This window comes from Thermobia domestica, chromosome 2 (assembly GCF_964235325.1).
Source record: "Thermobia domestica chromosome 2, izTheDome1.hap1.1, whole genome shotgun sequence".
Classification (NCBI taxonomy): domain Eukaryota; kingdom Metazoa; phylum Arthropoda; class Insecta; order Zygentoma; family Lepismatidae; genus Thermobia; species Thermobia domestica.
Genome location: NC_137455.1, coordinates 214,247,697 through 214,267,100, shown reverse-complemented (window position 1 = coordinate 214,267,100; position 19,404 = coordinate 214,247,697).

Here is a 19,404-nt window from a genome sequence, read left to right as displayed (position 1 = left end):
ACATCGCATGTTACGAAATGAAGTAATTAACCTTCCCACAATGTCTTTGTGATCAGGTGACTTATGATTCCCTAGAAAGTTACTGCAGACTTCTCGAAAGGCCTCCCAAACCTCACTTTCACCTTCATTAAACTTAGAAGAATAAGTAATATCCTTAAAAACGTCTCTGATTTGAGGTCCCGTAAAAACACCTTCTTTCACCTTGGCCTCGCTGAGTCTTCTGAGTGTTCTGAGATGATTAAGTGCTTCACCATTCTGGTCCAGGGCCTTGACGAAGACCTTCATGAGCTCTAATTTGATATGAAGTGGTGGTAATAATATTTTCTCCAGATCCACAAGACATTCATTAGTCACGTTCATCTCCCCTGGGACCAGTTGCTTCCTTGGCGGCCATTTTGTAATGGTGTACTGATCTTTGGCTCGACTATCCCAATGACACAAAAGGCAACAGTGCTTTGTGTAACCTCCTTGTAACAGTGAGGATGGCAATAACCTTAAGGTCAGCGCATACAGACCACTAGAACTGTTCGTACTTTATTTTCTGCAATAGGTTTTGCATGTTCTCGTATGTTTCTTTCATATGTGCAGCATGAGCAATAGGGGTGGCTGGCTTTTCATTACAATTGTGTAGTAATACTGCTTTAAGACTTATCCTAGAAGAATCTACGAATAGCCTCCAATCTTCAGATGGTAGGTTGTCTTCAGGAACGGTGACAATGACCTACTTTGTCACTTGAAAATCGCTTCCCCACATATGTAGCAGAATTAATCTGTCGATTTTTTGCAAGTTCTCGGCATGTTCGTTTAACACAAACGTCAATATTTCACGCAGAAATGTTTTTCACCTACGGTATACACAGCATAACACCACCTTCTAACACGAAGATCAACTCGAAACTGAAATATTTTTTCACGCGACAACGTGGTATATTTCTTGGCGCCTTTTCTTCAACAGTCTGTTTGTCGTCTGGAGAAAACGGAGCCGAGGAACGATCGGAAGTTGATTACGAAACCTTTCTCCGTCAATAACGCAGTGTATGCAGTGTGGAACGACAATAAATCTTTGCAACCCAAGGGAAGGGGGTACGTTTCTGGGGGGTCGTGAGCTAGAGAAAAGAATGCTCCTGGGATATAGCCTAGTAACAGTTCTTGGATTAAGATAAAAATTCATAATTATGCACTCCAAACACGGAAAATACATATTAAATACGAAAAATACGATTTTTCTGTCAATTATGGAAACAGCACCCCGCCAAAAAAAAAAAAAAAAAGTTACGTGCTGGAACTTTCTCGATGATATATTCGTAATCAGCGTCTTGAAATCTATCCGGTACAACCTTTCACCCTCGTGGGAGGGTTTTCATGGCGACCAGTGTTATTATATTAATTACAATTTCATGCACATCCAGTGGCGGATTTGAAAAGTAAAATTTCGGGGGCAACCAGAACCCAGACTATGATAGATATATCATAAATTTACGCAAATCATTTTAATTTTAAAAATATATGTGTAAATAATTGCTTAAATTATTTTTGTTGTTCAAATATTTGGGAGCCTTGGTCCCCTCGACCCCGGGCTAGATTCGTGAAATGCGTATACTATTTATGAAAGTTTGTGAATATTTCCAGTTAGTAGAAGAGATTGGTTCTTTTAAAAAGTGTTTTATTTCAACAATATATGCGTTTTTATAATACTCCTACTAATTTATTTTCAAGGTTCGTGGGGACTCTCTTACTGTCAACTTAGAAATTTGAAATTTTCAGTAACTATTCACTGACATAAGAGACAATTTTTCCGCACTATTAGAATTCACAATTCGAAAATTAATGAAATTTCGCTTTTTTCTCTTCACCCTGTAGTTGGCACTTAAGTTATTTCCCAGAACGTTCTGAGACATCCACGCCTTCCTCTTCAATAATGTCATTTTTTTTTTACTGGAATATGTCATATTTCATCAATTGAAACATTTAGGTCCAATGAATACATATTATTTTAGTTTAGTGTCTGAAGTATTTGAGAATATTTCCTGGAGATGCTTAAATCCTTATCCGTTCTCTTGTAAACCGTTTATAAACAAGGTCCAATTTAATGTGGAAGGTAGCAGGAACATTTTCTTTGAGTCAACTAGAAGTTTCTTTTTCACATTCTTAATTCCGGAAATGCATGATGCACTAGTAGGGATTCCTTTTGTTTGTGGTACGTTTCCCATGTTCTACTGGCCCACTTACAAACAAAACAGAAATACTTTGTTCAGTCTAACAGTAATCTTAGCACCAAAATAATCGCCTTCAAATCTCCACATATGATCTACTCATGCTCATTATACATTATATTCTGCATCAGAAGTTCCAAATTTTGATATGTTTCCATCCAGTTTACTATAATTGTAGGGTAAACATTACAGTTTGGACTTTGACATGTACCAGTCTTACAACATCTGTGTAATATATCCAAACATCACTACTTCTGACTTTTTCTTAGAAGGTCGAGTTGTCTATTACGTTAGAATGACACCTAAGTCTCGTTTTGAAGTAGAATCTAACCTTGAAGCATGTAATTCAGGTTGTTGGTTTGGTAGGTTCAAGTCTCTAACATGGTCGTTCAATTATTTCCGAGTAAGTAAGTATTCTTCTCTGATAGTCCTCTGTATGTAGAATCATCACGTTCACTACTCACATCAAAATTCACATATGAAATACACTACTAACTACTGTATATACAGATGATGATCAAAAAAATGGAAACATCTGTAGTTGGAAACACTTCAGATGTACGGGTTGGCAGTGGTGTCGTGGCACCCGCAGCGCCGGACCGTTGGTGGTGGTGTGTTAGGTCGGTCTCCATACTACGTCAGGCGCAGTGGAACAGAAGTGATCAGTGGCTGCAGCAGACGGAGGTAGTGTAAAATGGGAGACCTCTCAGATTTTCAAAGAGGGCAAATTGTTGGTGCGCGATTATGTGGAGTGAGTGTGACGGCAGTGGCTACTGTATTAGGTGTGTTGCGTGGGACAGTATCGAAGGTGATGACGGCCTACACAACACACGGGAAAACGACATCGGGGAAGCGGAACAGTGGGCGGAAGAAAATCATGAGTGACAGGTCACGCCGGGTATTAAAGCGCATTGTCATGCAGAACCGTCATGCCACTGCGGAGCAAGTGACGGAGGAATTCAATCAGCACCTCCCCACCCTGTTTCGACAATCACAGTCCGCCGCGAATTACATGACATGAACTTACGGGGTCGTGTTGCACGGGCCAAACCGCTCATCAGGGACCATAACGCTTTCGCAAGCCGCAAATGGTGCCGCGACCATGCAACTTGGACCATTGAGGACTGGAAACGTGTGATATGGTCGGATGAGTCATCCTTCACCCTATTCCCAACCACGGACCGTGTTTATGTGTGGAGAACGCCCAAAGAAGCTTATGATCTGCAGTGTCTCCGCCCAACTGTGAAACATGGCGGCGGCTCGGTGATGCTGTGGTCCGCAATATCATGGTTTTCTTTGGTCACACTTAGCGGACGAATCACTGCCGACGATTATGTCGCAATTTTAGGAGACCACTTGCATCCTATGGTCCGGATGTTGTTCCCGGACAATGACGCCATCTTCCAGGATAATAATGCACCCATTCACACAGCTGGCGTTGTTGCAGCGTGGTTTGAGGAACATCGGGATAAAGTTCAACACCTCCCCTGACCCACCCAATCCCCAGATCTCAACATAATTGAGCCTCTGTGGTCCGTCTTGAAAACACGACTCCGGCGACGATTTCCACCTCCATCCTCTCTCACAGAACTGGCCGATGCCCTGCACGAGGAATGGTGTAAAATTTCACTTGCTACCATTCACGACCTCTATGCCTCCATCCCACGTCGCATCAAGGCTGTTCTGAAGGCGAAAGGTGGCCCGACACCATAATAAACTGGTGAGTTGCAATTTCGTTCAGGTGTTTCCATTTTTCTGATCACCATCTGTACATATGTACAGAGAAAAAATGGTTGTGTTAATTCAACTCAAATTTAACACAGGGCAGTGGTTCCAGCGTGACTACCACTATGCGGTATTAATTCAACACAGACCACGCAATGTTGCCGTTTAACACAGGTTGTGTCTTACGTTTTTAAACACACAACCAGTGTTGAGCAGTGTTGAATTCGGATCTGTGTTTGTATTTTCGGTGTTGATTCGACACCATGTCAGGGTTGGTAGTGTGGGGAAAAGTGTTGAGTGTTACTTGTGGCCGTGTTGCACTAGTAGGAAGAAAGTAATACAATGTGTAGTGTATTAATTATTTTGTGTTAATATTACACCATGTCAGGTATTAATGTAACACAGTCCCTGTGTTATTTTGACATCATTTTCTTATTATTTCAACAGATTAACACTGCTTTTGGTGTTGGTTCGACTCCAGTTCTGTGTTACTACGAAACCTATTTCCATGTTACATAACTCCATGTGTGGTGTTGATGGAACCATTTTTCTGTGTTAGAAAAGCTTGTAGTGTGCATGCTTACGATTACCGAAGATTCAACTTTTAAAATAAGTATAGTAAAGTACATAACACTTTATTTAGAAAATCTTCATAAACTATTTTGTCCTCCTCCCCAACACTTATTGCGAAGTATTTCTTGATGGTTCGAGACACAACCTTCAACAACAACTTGTTCAAGAATGATACGAAACTCTTACCTATATCCTTATAGTATGTTTGCCTCTTAACTGTGTTTCTACTGTTTTTTTTTTTTGTTTTTTTTTTGCCATTTTTGAAAAGACAGTTCCTGATGTTGACTTCTCAGCTCTAGTGCAGTGTAGAAGTGACACAGTAACACGGTGTTGCTTCTCGTTGTTGACATATTTTTTTAGAAACATTATGTAAAACAATTATTTTCATAGAGGGAGTTTGGCTTCAGGCATATAATTTGAAACGTGGGTAACCAGGGCAAGAGTGAACGCTGGGGCAAGAGTGAAAATGCTATTGACGAAGAATTGACAACGTTGGTAAACAAACGAATGTTGAAAATTAGTTCGGCATGACACATGTAGGAACGGAGAAGGAGGGGAGCCGTGTACGTGCAGTGTGAAGACCAGCAGAGTAGAAAGTTTGTTGCAAAAGGAAAGAAGTAAAAGATTCGTAGGTTAAGTGTCACAGTTTATAACGTAGTTTCAGCTGAAGGTGAAGGATTGGAAATATTTCCTGGAAAAGCTCTATAAGTTCGTATTTCTTATCAGTGGTACGCAAAAGAAAAAAGTGCTGTGGCGGGAGATGGCAGGCAATTATTGGAAGATACCTGAAGTGGAGCAAGAGTGTACGGAGCAAGTGTGAACGTTCACACTTGCCGCTTGTTTTAAAGTTGGGTAAAGAAAATGTAGGAGCCAACACGTATCATTGAGTGAAAAACATTTGCAGAGGTAAGACAGAAGTTAGCGGCTATAGACTACTAACAAAACATTTGCTTTATCGTTTAGAATGTCGCAGCCCGACTTGTTGAGCATATGTCATGTCGCACGGGAAACAAAAGAAGCTAGAAATTTGCATCAAAGTCATCCAAACTCATGGGAACGCCCAGCCAATTCAGTGGGAAATTGCTTTCAGATACACCAAACGGTGAAATGAGGATTTCCTGTATTATATGCGAGTGGTCTCACGAATAATGTTCCAATCTTAATCAAAGGAAGTCTGTGTACTTGTGTTACCACTGTGTGCACCGCAAGTAATATTTTTGTTCTTCGTAATGAATGTTGAACCGATTTCTCCTATTTTCATATTTTGTAACTATAACATGTATTATATACAGTGCTGTAACATTGGTTGACAGTTCCATTTGACACTGATCTGTTTGGTATTTTATAACTTCCTTAGTTCCATGTAACCAGTACATATATATCTATGATTCAATGTATCTTTTGGTGTTCACGTCTACGTTTCTATGTTTTGATTCTACTTACATCGTAGCCTCAACCATTGTTTACTCTTACCCCACCATATGGGACAAGAATGCAATTTTTTTCCTTTGTCAAAACTATGATATTCCTTTGTATCCTCTGCTTGATTTGCCGCAATTAAACTGTATATGTTATTAGACACATGCTTTACATAGAGAACATATTGCGTTTCTCTCTGTCACCATTCCACCGCAATTCTTTGATTTACAAAAAGTGTTCACTCTTGCCTTGGTTGCCCATACTCACCAACTACTTCTATAAAAATTGTTGCGGAAACCGCAGGATTCTGAAACTTGGATATTTGGATAGGGCACATATTAGTTCATAAGTGAAGTCTTGACGCGACTACGGTAGCTCTCAAAGTATTGGAGCTAAGGATCTTTAAAGTTAATTTATTATGTTTTCGGTAGCCTATAACTCCGAAAGGAAACATCTATGCACCCAAGTTGGTTTATACTTTTTGTCTTATCTTGGTGTCAGGACTCAACTCCCAAACGTTGTCGGTGTTGTTTTGAAACACCCTGTATAAATATTAAATTTATTGGGTAATAATCCGACTCTCGCATTTCAGTGGGAATTGTATTTATTATAATTATTAATTGAAAGATTTCACACCTTCTTAATGTTAGTTACTAATATTCCTAACGAAATCTACACGAAAATTCATTGAATTTCGCAATTTGGAGCCAACACTTTAAGCAGATGCTCCGAGATTCGACTCCGTATGGAGAGTCATTAGTAAGTTCGTTGATTTCAAGTTTAGGGTCCATTTCACCATCCAATTCGTAAAACCATCACCCTTACTTAATTTATTACTACTACTACTACGACTAGCACTACTACTACTACTACTACTACTACTACTACTACTACTACTAATAATAATAATAATAATAATAATAATAATAATAATAATAATAATAATAATAATAATAATAATAATAATAATAATAAAGGTTATTTTCAGTGCTGTGAACAACTCACTGGAAAAATACAACACTATGTTAAAACCATTATCCAATCATTTTAAACAGACTAGAAATATTGTAGTATAGAAGAATATTAGGAGGTTAAGGCCCTTGTCAGATGTTTAATATATTCAAATTACAAGACTGAAACTGATTTATAAGATTAAAATAGGAACAGTCAATTTCATAATATGTTATTTACAGAAGTGTGGAAATTAAAGATTCATTTAATTATCATTTCAAGAATGAGACAACCCTGTTTAGAATTGCATATCCGGCATGCAAAAGATCTTGGATACTTCATTGTCAAATTTTAACCTAAAAGACTGGTTGTTTGAATAAAAGATTATAACTAAAGTTATTCTCGAAATACATAATAACAATAAAATTAAATACCTTGTCATAATGTTAAAACAGTTTAATTTTTGTAAAGATTGCTCTATTATTTCTCCGAACATATGAATCGTTTTCTTTTTCTTTTTTCTTTCTTTTTTTTCTTGGTGAAATGACACTGTCAAGTTTTGTCAGACCGGAAATTACCTCCAATATTGGGTTTGCTAGGCGTATATACACATTTTGCAGGATATCTGCATCTAAGCTGTTATCTACACTAGGTATATTATAAACAAATAGATGTTTTTGGAGAAACTATACTGTGTAGTATGGTTTTTCTCACTTTTCTCAAAACTTGATTTTTTTGACATGTGTCTTTTACAAAACAAAAAAAGTTCATACGTTCATTTTAAATTCCTATGAGATAGTGTCATTCTTCTCAATACTGAGCGTTATAATTTAGTATTACCAATATAGATTGTTTTATTACACTATAAATCGACACTCTTATTCCTATATTTTTAAAGCAGTAATTACTACTACATTTGCTATCCAATACTATTTGAATAAAGCATTTATCGTAAATCTCCTTCTTTCTGATAGAGATTGAAGTCCATCTCAAATTTGTAAATAGTAATCCTTTTTCATTTTATAGCATAGTAGTCGTATAAATGAACCAAATTCAAGTTTGGATCTAACAAGTGTCTGATATAAGTACATATAACAAAATACATTTACAAAATCAGTCCATTGGTTAAATATAAAACCTATTGTTTTGTCTCATTGATTGCACTATATCACTTATTACCAAATTTCAATTGTCAGTCATACATAATACCAAGATGGATAATTTGATCTAGTTTGTGTATTCTTACTTCATTAATTTTATATTTTCTGACAAAATATTGAGTTTTATTAACGTACGTCATCTATTCAACTTTTTCAGATTAATTGTTAATAAATTATTTAATCATCAATGATAAACTACGTCTATAACGTTCTGCACGAGATAATTATTATACTTATTATTAACTACTATAAGGAGTTTTATGTCGTCTGTGTATAATATAATTTTTGAGTACTTGACTTTTACTGAAATATCATACACAATAATACACTGAGCAAGGCTATGTGATAATATGTAAAAAAAAAAAAAAAAAAAAAAAAAAAAAAAACACTATCACGTAATAGTTTCAACACAATAACTGCGTCTTCATCAGACTTCCACTCCTTCTGGCTGCTTGGGAGTTGGTCATCACTTATATACTGTCCGGAGATCAACTTTTAATTAGGCTCCGTCCCTTCATTAGAAAGCAACACTTGTGTGGCTTTCACTTTCACTTTTTAGCTGCACACGTGTCCAATTAAAAGTTTTCTTTTTTAGCTGAATACATTCTGTCCTCTAATTATCCTTATTATTTTTTTATCTTTCTTTCTTCTTCCTTTTCATTTCTTCTTCTTTAAGCAGAATCTTTTCCCACTCTTTTTTTAATCGAAAATCCTGCATTTCAATTCATCACCTTGTCTCCTGCCTTCATAATCTCCATGGCTTCCTACCAATTTCTACCAAAGTTCTGTTTTCTACTTCTATGACCTGTACAGGTCATACCCACCCAGTTCTGTGGTTTGTCTCTTTCTGATGTCTAGAAGTAGATAAGGAGATAAACTATTTAGATATGAAAATAAAGAAGTCGGAAGAAGGAGAGTTAATTACATCCTGGTACCAAATAGAGTGTGCAGCGGGAGTGTATTGCCACAAACGAAATGATGTGGATGATGGTACACAGAAGAATTTCATAAAAAGCATGGAAGAAAGAATAGGAGATCTAAACATAAATGAAGAACAGAGGAAAACAGATTTAAAGCAGTTCTGGACACAACTAAGGAGAAATGGATACAACGAAGAGGATAGGGTCACAAGAAATATAGCAAGAGAGAGAAAGAAAGACGAAGAAGACAAGAACAAAAAATGGTTTGTAATAGAAAGCCTAGGCAAAGAAACAGAGAAAATAAAGAGAATGCTTCGGATAGCAGGACTTAGGACGCACAGGAAAGGAGGAAGCAGAATAATTGAGCTAGTCAGAAGAACCAAGAGGAAAGCAATAGCGGACAAAGATCAAAGGGGAGTAAGATATAGAGTTGGATGCGCGGAGTGTAATTTTTATTACACAGGAGAATCAAAAAAGAAAATGCAAGAAAGGATAAAACAGCATCAGGATGATGTAAGATTGAAAAGAGACAACAATGCAATATACAACCATCAGAAAGAGAAAAACCACAGGATAGAGCGGGAAGGAAAAGAGGTCATACAAGTAGAGAACAGAACTTTGGTGAGAAAATGGACGAAGCCAGGGAGATTATGAAGGCAAGAGACAAGGTGGTGAATTGGAATGCAGGATTCTCGATAAAAAAAAAGAGTGGGAGAAGATTCTGCTTAAACAAGAAGAAATGTAAAGGAAGAAGAAAGAAAGATAAAAAATTAATAAGGAAAATAAGTATAATTAGAGGACAGAATGTATCCAGCTAAAAAAGAAAACTTTTAATTGGACACGTGTGCACCTAAAAAGTAAAAGTGAAATCCACACAAGTGTTACTTTTTAATGAAAGGGCGGAGCCTAATCAAAAGTTGATCTCCGGAGGGTATATAAGAGATGACCAACTCTCAAGCAACCAGAAGGAGTGGAAGTCTGATGAAGACACGGTTATTGTGTTGAAACTGTTATGTGATAGGGTTTTTTACATGTTATCACATAGCCTTGCTCAGTGTGTTATAGTGTATTACTACAAAATGGAAACAAGGCCTGATAGAATAATTATGGAATATCACTGATAAAAAGAGAAAAAACAAGCAGCCCTAGTGGAGACCCTTGAGATATTCCCTTCCCCATTTTACCTTTATATTGCATATTTACACTTTAAAAGTTTTATTTGAGAAGTAACTTTCAAATTTTCTAACATAATGAAAGATCAATGTTCGATAACTTACTTAGAAGTAACTAGAAGTATTAGAAATAATAATAATAATAATAATGATAATAATAATAATAATAATAATAATAATAATAATAATAATAATAATAATAATAATAATAATAATAATAATAATAATAATAAAACTTACCTAACATAACAGCCCCGAACTATAATCTACCAAATGATTTTCAGCTTAGTGATATATGGACAGTATATGAACCCGAATGCATTGTTTCTGGTTTTCTAGGTGTAACATATGGCTTTTACTTGAGTGACTTACGGTCACAATATCGGTCCCCAATGCAGTTTTATTGGATTTCTAGGCCTACGAGAACGATTTTAGTTAAATCATGTTTGATCAGCAAATTGATCCCAACGCGTTTGTACTGGACTTTGTAGACCTACAAGATTCTTTTTAGCTGAGTGATATGTGGTTAGCATATGGATTCCAACTCAAATATAAGCGGGTTTCTTTGTACCCCATGACCTTGGAAATTAGAGAGGTCGCCCATTACAATATCACTATCTACTCACTGCACTGACGTGCTACACCTTCTTGCGTCCCGCGATTATGATCCTTGGGCTAAGGGAGATTAAAACAAGTGAATGATTATAGAATATTTGAAGCCGTGACTTCCATAACAGCACACGTCCAGCTAAAGAGATATTGAGAAACTCAAGAAAAACAATCAGAGTTTTCCATATTTACACTTTGCTGAATAACAAATGTCGGTAAGTTTGAAAATATCTAATTTCCACATTACCAACAAATATTCAGTCTTTGTTGAGTTTCTCAGTATCTCTTCAGTTGGACTTGTGAGGTTATGGAAGTCACGGCTTCAATCGGATTAATGAGAGTGAGAGGAAACGAAAGTACTCCGAGAAACCTTAAGGACACAATGTTGTCCACCGTAGACTAATTTGGAGGGCGGTCGAACCAGTAACCTCATGCATCATGTTTAAGCGCTCTACCACTGAGCCACCCTACCCCCAAAAGAAGGAAGAGAGGACATATCGATATAACTCAATGTTCTAAACTTTTGAAATGTGATCGTATTAAATGATAATTTTATTGCAATTTTCCGTAGCGAGCACACATAAACGATTGTCTACATATGATCTCTTTGATCAAATTTTTTGTTCTGAAAATAATTCTCTGTCTAGATTCTAGACGTTACTTTTGTGTTATATTTTTCTTTTTTCTCCCTTGTTACCTCGAAATGTGTCTATTATACCTAGAGTTAATATTTTCAATAAAATTTAAGGTTAAAAGTTTTCAAGCCAGTAGATTCCGATGAATAGCGTTTATCTACTTAGTCCAGAAAATAGATACTTTTCAGTGGCTATATGAGACAACTATAGCTATAGTTTCTAGTGAGATACAAATACGACCAATCGCCTTGAGTCCAAAATGACTCTTCCACTTCCAAATCGGGAACCGTAGACATTTTTATTTACGACCGAGGAACATCGTCTCCCTGGTAAGTGTAGTGGAAGCTACTAAGGTTCGATTTTCTCTCTGTGTGCGTTTCTAGGACATAGTGAAAAGGAAATAACACATATTTCTATTAGTTAAACAATGGTCAATTAAGTAATTTAGTTAATATCATTATTCTCCTTATTGTACAAGAAAGAGAGAAAATTTGGAAGAAAGCAAATTAAAATTTCAACAAAGATTATCGAGAATTATCAAAATACGAAACACAAAATCATCCAGCTTTTCAATAATACAAGAATAGGACATCTTTATTACTTCGTATCGTTCGTTAACTAGAGTTTCTTTTTTCTCGTGCTGACATTTCCTTATTTCAACTTAAAGAAGCTATTTCTTTTATAGTGCAATATCACAAATTCAATGCAAAACATGAAAAACAACACAATATTTTCGCAAACAACCAGCTATAGAGAGGAAGAGATACAAAAGGCTGATACAGTTCATTGGATATAGCATAGCTAGAAGGGAATACATGTAATTGCAACCAATGCGTCACCTATCATGAAGTATCTTCTGATGTTCTTACCCTTGTGCTCGTATAATGTTGCCAAACGCATTTTGAGGTGGAAGATATCCTATTTCTTCGAGTGTTCAAGCTCCACTTTTACTTCTATTGGATAGTCTTATTTTAAACAAGGTGATATCCAGTTCCTGAGAAAAAATAATCATAAAGATCAAATTATACTATGCGGAAATCACACGCCGGAAAAGTAAAATAACATATGTTGACCATTAATTTCCATTTAACTACAAGTGTACATGTAAGTTAACTTTGAGATAAACGTTCACTCTCCAAATTAGTATTAGCTAGATAATTAGACTCGAGAAGCAGAAGAAGCAGTCGTGACTCCAGAATTCGACAGTTCTAGATGGTATAGCCGGTCTAGTGACTAAGATCTGATATACTGAAATAACGTCAATTAAAATATGACGTAACCTCTATTTTTAATTATTTGCGACAGTTGATCTTATAAAATACTATCTAATATCTTCTATAACTAGTTATATGATGATTGTTACTGCACTTTAAAGTTAAGTTTCTACATCTGCAAGCGATCAATGATCCTGGTTGAGATATACACGGATTGTAAACGGGATGCTAAGCCAACTCTTACTTTCAAAGAAAACCAGCACATCAAGCATGTAATTGTAAAAAGAAAGTAGCACATGTTCAAATTAACAAAATATGAGAGATCTAAAGAATTGAACTAATTTAGTAAGGGATTTCTAGTGCAAGCCGAATATGGCAAGTTCAAGAGCATTCTTGAAAGGACCAGTGGTTCCCAATTACTAAAATGTAGCAGGTCTTTATTTTTAGGATAAGCTACGAACCCCATAAATATTTTTAGTTTTGGTGTCTGTGCAATAGCATTAGTAGTAGTAGTTGACAGGTAAGTAATAATATTAACAATTAGCGTCTTTTATAAATAATGTATAATGTATAATAATAATATATAGTAATATCTATAATAATCTATAGTAACATATAATCTCTATTGGCCCATGAACCACAAACTGGGAAAGAATGTTTCAGATAATTGAAACAGTTACTTTCAAATAATTTATATAAGCTACAAGCAAGTGCAATCGTCTTCTAATTCGAAAATCTTCATTTAAGAATTTTATCCCTTCATAAATTGAACCAGTAATTACAAAGATAAACAATAACAATTTACTAGGATCGATTTCATTCCAGTCGAAATGCTTAAGGCAGGAGGAGACTGTCCAATCAAACAGGTATATAGACTGATCTAAGTTTCAATTAAATAATACATTCCTGGGTAATAATAAAATTTCGTCAAAGCGCTGGTAGTTACAATTAGAGGTACAGCAAATTCTTTAATTATGAGAAATGCCATAACTTTGAGTTTGCTACAAGATATTGTGAATCATTTTCTTGTAAAATAGTAAACCTTGAGTGTAGATGGAATAACTGAAAATATTGTTTCAGAGGCATTAGTTAAGCATGATATTATATATCAGTTATTATAGATATTATACAGCAGTTAAGCATTACAGAATAAATGGAAATTTGACATTTCCATTCATTTGTTTGCCTATAATAATAAGGCATTAAAACGGAATGAATTTTATCAGTAGTTTACGTGCGTGGACAACATCTGTTGATTTAATAACCAATGATGTAATATAAATGCAAGAAAATACAAATAGTTTCTTGCCAATTTATAATGAAACTATTTGGAAGTAAACGTAGAACTCACCAAGAGAAAGTAAATAATGACAACTAGGAACATCGGTATTGCAGCATTGTAATTTACGCCTATTAAATTAGAGAAACTTTATGGATTTAAGTAAGCGAGAATAATAGTAAGTTCAGATAAGCCGTTGTAGCATGCAATAATGTAAATAGCAAAAAAATTGAAATTACGCTAATGATGTAAAATACATTTTACTAGTCGATGCATATTGTCACGGCTAAAACAGAGGAAAGAAAGCTGTAAACCAAAGAAAACATTAATACCGGTGTTTCGTGTAGCACTGCATTAATACAAAAGATCGTCGTTTACAAGACGGAATGAAAACAATCTGAGAGTGTTACAAAACTTATTGACACTTGTGGAACTTATTCCAACTTATTGTGGAACTTATTGATACATTGTGGCTCATTTTGAAAATGTTATATCTTTTACAGCCTTTGAGTCTCTCACTAATATCAAATAAGTATAGTGGTAGTGATTAATGTGCAATTGTTGTGAGCTAACTAAAACATACCAAACGTTATAGGTATCTTATCTGGAAGTATGACATTATAACAACGTAATTGCATTGCTATGAATCGAAGAATTTTAGAAAAAACTATTTCTTTCAAGCGTCATTAGTAAGACGAGATCTCTTTCATTTAAAGATTCACTTTCAAGTTTCTTCTGCTCAATTTCATTTGCAAATTTCTTATATGTTCACAAAATTCACTGGAACATCTAATCCTGAATTATTTTTCGTAATTTCATTTGGTGATTTTTTTCTATCATGTATGTTTCTAAATTTGAACTTATTATTAATATTGTTAACTAGAATATAAGTAATCATTCATTTCTATTAGATTTCAAATAGTTTGAAATAAGCAAAACAAATGGCTCTATACGTATCAAGCCAATAACACAAAACATCGTAATTTTCTCTAGGTATTTCTAATGCTAATACAATTTACTTGTCCCTCAATCATATGGTGTTGTTCTACACTTATTACTGAAGTTTTAAAACAAAATTATACCCGTCATATGTATTTTTAACGAATATAGATATTGATAATCCTCCATTAAAATTGATTTTACAAAAGTCAAAGTGATGGTTCTAGGTTAATTTGAAAGTAAAATTACGAAAACAATTAATATTCTAAGTTAACATTGAATCATTTATATATATGAAATATATAAGGTTGATTCATATCTGTTTGTTCCATATGCACAGATAAACTACTGATTAAATATAAGTAAGCGGAGTATATATGTATGATAGCCTTAGGTCAAACCAGATTTAAAAATAATGAAAACTGTTTTTCTCTAATGTCCGTTATACCACCAGAGAAGAATCACATGAAATAGTGAAGCGTGAATTAGCAAAATCTATTCATTGTAGATTTCACACTTCCCATACCAAAAACAGACTATAGTGGTCAATCATTTTGTAGTAGTGGGCATGAAACCATATCGGGTGCAATCAACACACCCACCAAGTCTGAACTGCATGATGTAATTCAATTTCTTGAGGTTGAATAACGTAGTGCAGTCGCAACTCATCGTCAAATGATTAGGGATTATGACAGAAATTGTATAAGTGAAAGTTGTGTGCATAAGTACTACACAAAGTTTAAAGAAATATTTACAGGCACACGAAAATAGTAGCCAAGCGTAGAAATCTGTGACAAAAGATAACCTCAAGGAACGTATAAATCATGTGGTTAGTGAAAGCGTAGAATACGGTTTCTGAACTATCTGATCCTGGACTTTTAGGGGTTTCAGCAGCTCCTGCAAAAATCGAACTACATTACAAAGATTCCCCTTTGGCAGGCACTTTGATTATTATCGATATGTTTTTACACTCGCTACTCCACAAAGATTATATTTTGATTTTGAAGATGTGTGGCCTCTACTGAACAGATTTGCCTTATCTGCGTTTAGAGATTTCACGTGGTTCTCCTATGGTGGCTTAATGGATTTTTAAAAACTACCTTCGTATTATACCGCATTCATTTTCCTACAGTTATAATGTTTACGGTAATTGGACACCAAATTATTCATACAATTTCTACAGTCGCGCTTTGGTTAATGCAATATTAAAAATTATTTTCTTTTGTGTAGGCTTATTATTAAATATATTTTCTCATTTTTAATGTCAGCAGAAACATGTTCACTTTTTGAACTAGCTCAAGAAAAATCTATTTATATCGTCGTTACTGTTATCTATCTGAACGCATTAATATAAAATAAAGCCAAGGAAAATCAAGCCAGACTAGAAGACAGCTAAGTTTCACAACGGAAGTGAGAAACATCGAAGGTACGGGAAAATATACGTGTGCTTTTAACAAGAAATATATTTCAGAGAGATTTTCTGAGCAATTACATATCATTGGAGAGGAAAAATGTGGTATTGCTATCATTCAGAAATGCGCTTTTCATAACGGACAAACAACTGTAATTATTTTGCACGAATTGAATATGAAGGATGATGTCCGAGAATACATAAATTTAGAGGAATTAGTAAAATATTGCCCGATGTAGCGTAAGGGAGCACTTGCTAATACTACCTATAATGCAAATTACAAACATCTCTAACTTGCAAACACTCTTCTTTTAACAATTTTATTAATATTGAATTTAGGAGATAAAGGATGATACAATTAATGAATGATATAAAAACAGAAAGATCAAAAGTGAAGACGAAGAGGTTTAGCTGAGAACCATGGAACATGGAAGTTTCACAGCTGCTGCAAATGGCCTGCTAGTAAGGGCAGAATACCTAATTATGATGATGATGATGAATTTAGGACAAACATATAGGCATATAAGATGAATTGGATAAATTAATGATTAAGTTTCATAGCTTTGGATATAAGGGAACCAATATACCCTTCCGAAATAGACAAATAGTTTTAAAATGAATATAAATACTTTTATTCACTCTCAAGTAACTAAATAGGCTTAGGAGGATAGGTTTAATCTTTATCCAGCAATGTATAGACGTCAAGAGATTTGGCAGGGTCCTTTGATGGAAATGATGAAGCAAGCTTCCTGCTGAAAATCCAATAATTTTAGAGGAAACTTTTTATAGGATGAGTTAGTTCCAAGGTACAATAGTAATTAACTCAGAAAGGCATTTACTGAAAAATAAGAATGACAATAATGATATACAAATTAGCATACAAAAGTTAATTTATAAAAAGGAGTTCACAAAGTTAGGAGATTGTTTATAACATTACTTTACGTGCACCTCTGCAAAACCTTGAGATTATAATTTGCTAATTTCACTCAGACTATTGTTTATTTCATGTGTATGTACATGATTCTATAATCCTCAATCCTATTTGTTAGGGATAGCTTTAATTTCTCTTTATTTCTAATCTATTGTAAATACTCTTTTCTCATATAGCAGGTACATAGTACATAACGCTCTTATCACTATACTGAAATTCTCGTTTTAGTTGATCTCATAGTGTTAGCTTGTATATATATATATATATATATATATATATATATATATATATATATATATATATATATATATATATATATATATATATATATATATATATATATAACAGAACACAACATTAATTTAAAACTCAAAAGTTGCTGAAATATGCTTTTCTAAGTAATATTGTGATCAAATATTAGATTTTTTTTTTTTTACAAATCTTATATTAGATTTTACATTTGTTCTGAGTTTCTCTCACAATATAACATTTCCAATTTGTTTCATCAAGTTTTTATTCTTCGTTTAAATTTATTTGTTTCTTTCCTCCGAGATACAACGGTAGGTTAAAGTACGAACAAAAATATAATTTTCGTTGTTCGATGTGTAAAAGATATGTTTAGTCCTGTTTCAACAACAAAAAGCATTTCACATTCTATAGAAGTTAAAAATGATGCTTAAAAGAGATATGTGTAGTCTATCCAAATTACGCTTGTAATGACGGTGCTTTTAATCTATAGTATCAAGCCATATAAAGTTGCGTTGCTATGGAAATGTAATTGAATTTGTTTCTATGGTCGGAATGAAATTTTCAAGTGAGAATTTCACTCAACAACGGAAGGTAAGAGAATGTTATCCTAAAACTGGAAATCCTAGGTATATTTGTAAGGTGAAGTGAGGGTGATACTTAAAATGTCAATTAGTAGGAAATTGACTCAATATTGAATGATATGTGTTAGGAAACTCTGCAATATTTTTCGAATATAATTTTCATATTATTAATATTAGTAGTAGTAGAAGAAGGAGGGGGAAAAGAGAAGAAAAGAGGAAAATGCGCAGGTGGAACCAGCTGACTGGTAGAGCGTTTACATATGGTAAGAATGATACCAAGTTCGATCCCGAGAATGTGTTTCTTGTGGGCACATGGACGTGGGTTTTTTTAAGATAGTTGGTAGTAGTTTCTTCCTCCATTCACACTCCATCAATTTCTTTCATAATGATCTATTTCATTAATCGTCCATTTCTTATAGCCCACAGAGCATACGCGTGGGACATAAAACTCAAATATTTCGATTTATTATTATTATTATTATTATTATTATTATTATTAGTAGTAGTAGTAGTAGTAGTAGTAGTAGTAATAATAATAGTAGTAGTAGTAGTAGTAGTAGTAGAAAAAGGGAAACATAACATTTATAATATAGTATTAAGTATAGTATCATTTAAATCACGCGCTGGCGGTCGTGTGCACCAACAAACTTCAATCGTTGAACGACTTTGAACGTTAAGTCTCGATCACGTAGTGGATGAACTAGGATTAACCTTGAAGAATCGAGCTTCTAAGTTTAACTCTATTGATTTTGGTTAGTCTATAATACTGGATCAAATGTACTGAACTTGGATTTTGACTGGTGCACTGAAAGCTCAATTTTGAACTCGTTTACATGAATGCTTGTTTTTACTTTGTTGGTGTGGTTTTGTTTTAAAACTACAAAAATAGTCTATCATAGTCTGGGTTCTAGCTGGCCCCCAATATTCACGTTCTAGATCCACCACTGCCGCCATAATGGTATCGGCATTCACCGAAACCTCATACAGTGGTGAGCAGTACTTGAAACTGCTACAAAAAACATTATTTTCTTCCTTGCTAAATGAAGATGGAAATGTATGCTGTTATTTCAAATATTACAGGGCCGTATCACAACATGATCTGAGATTGTTAATATGAAATCCTATGATCATTGGATTGGAATTCAGGGTATAGTGGAATGGCCACCTGTGTTACCTTACCTCATCACCTTGACTTTTATATCTGAGTAACCTCAATTATGGTATAGGGTATAATAAATAGGGGCAGACACTATTATAAACAATGCATTTTGCAGAACTCCTAACACCATATCTAGTTATATTTTCTTCAACGTGTGCAGCTAAATCGATGGAACGTTTATTCGGGATGTTTTGTTGGAAAAGGTTGTCAAAGGAAAGCATGTAATGCATTAAAAGCTAAGCTTTCAGGCAAGCTCTTAATTTT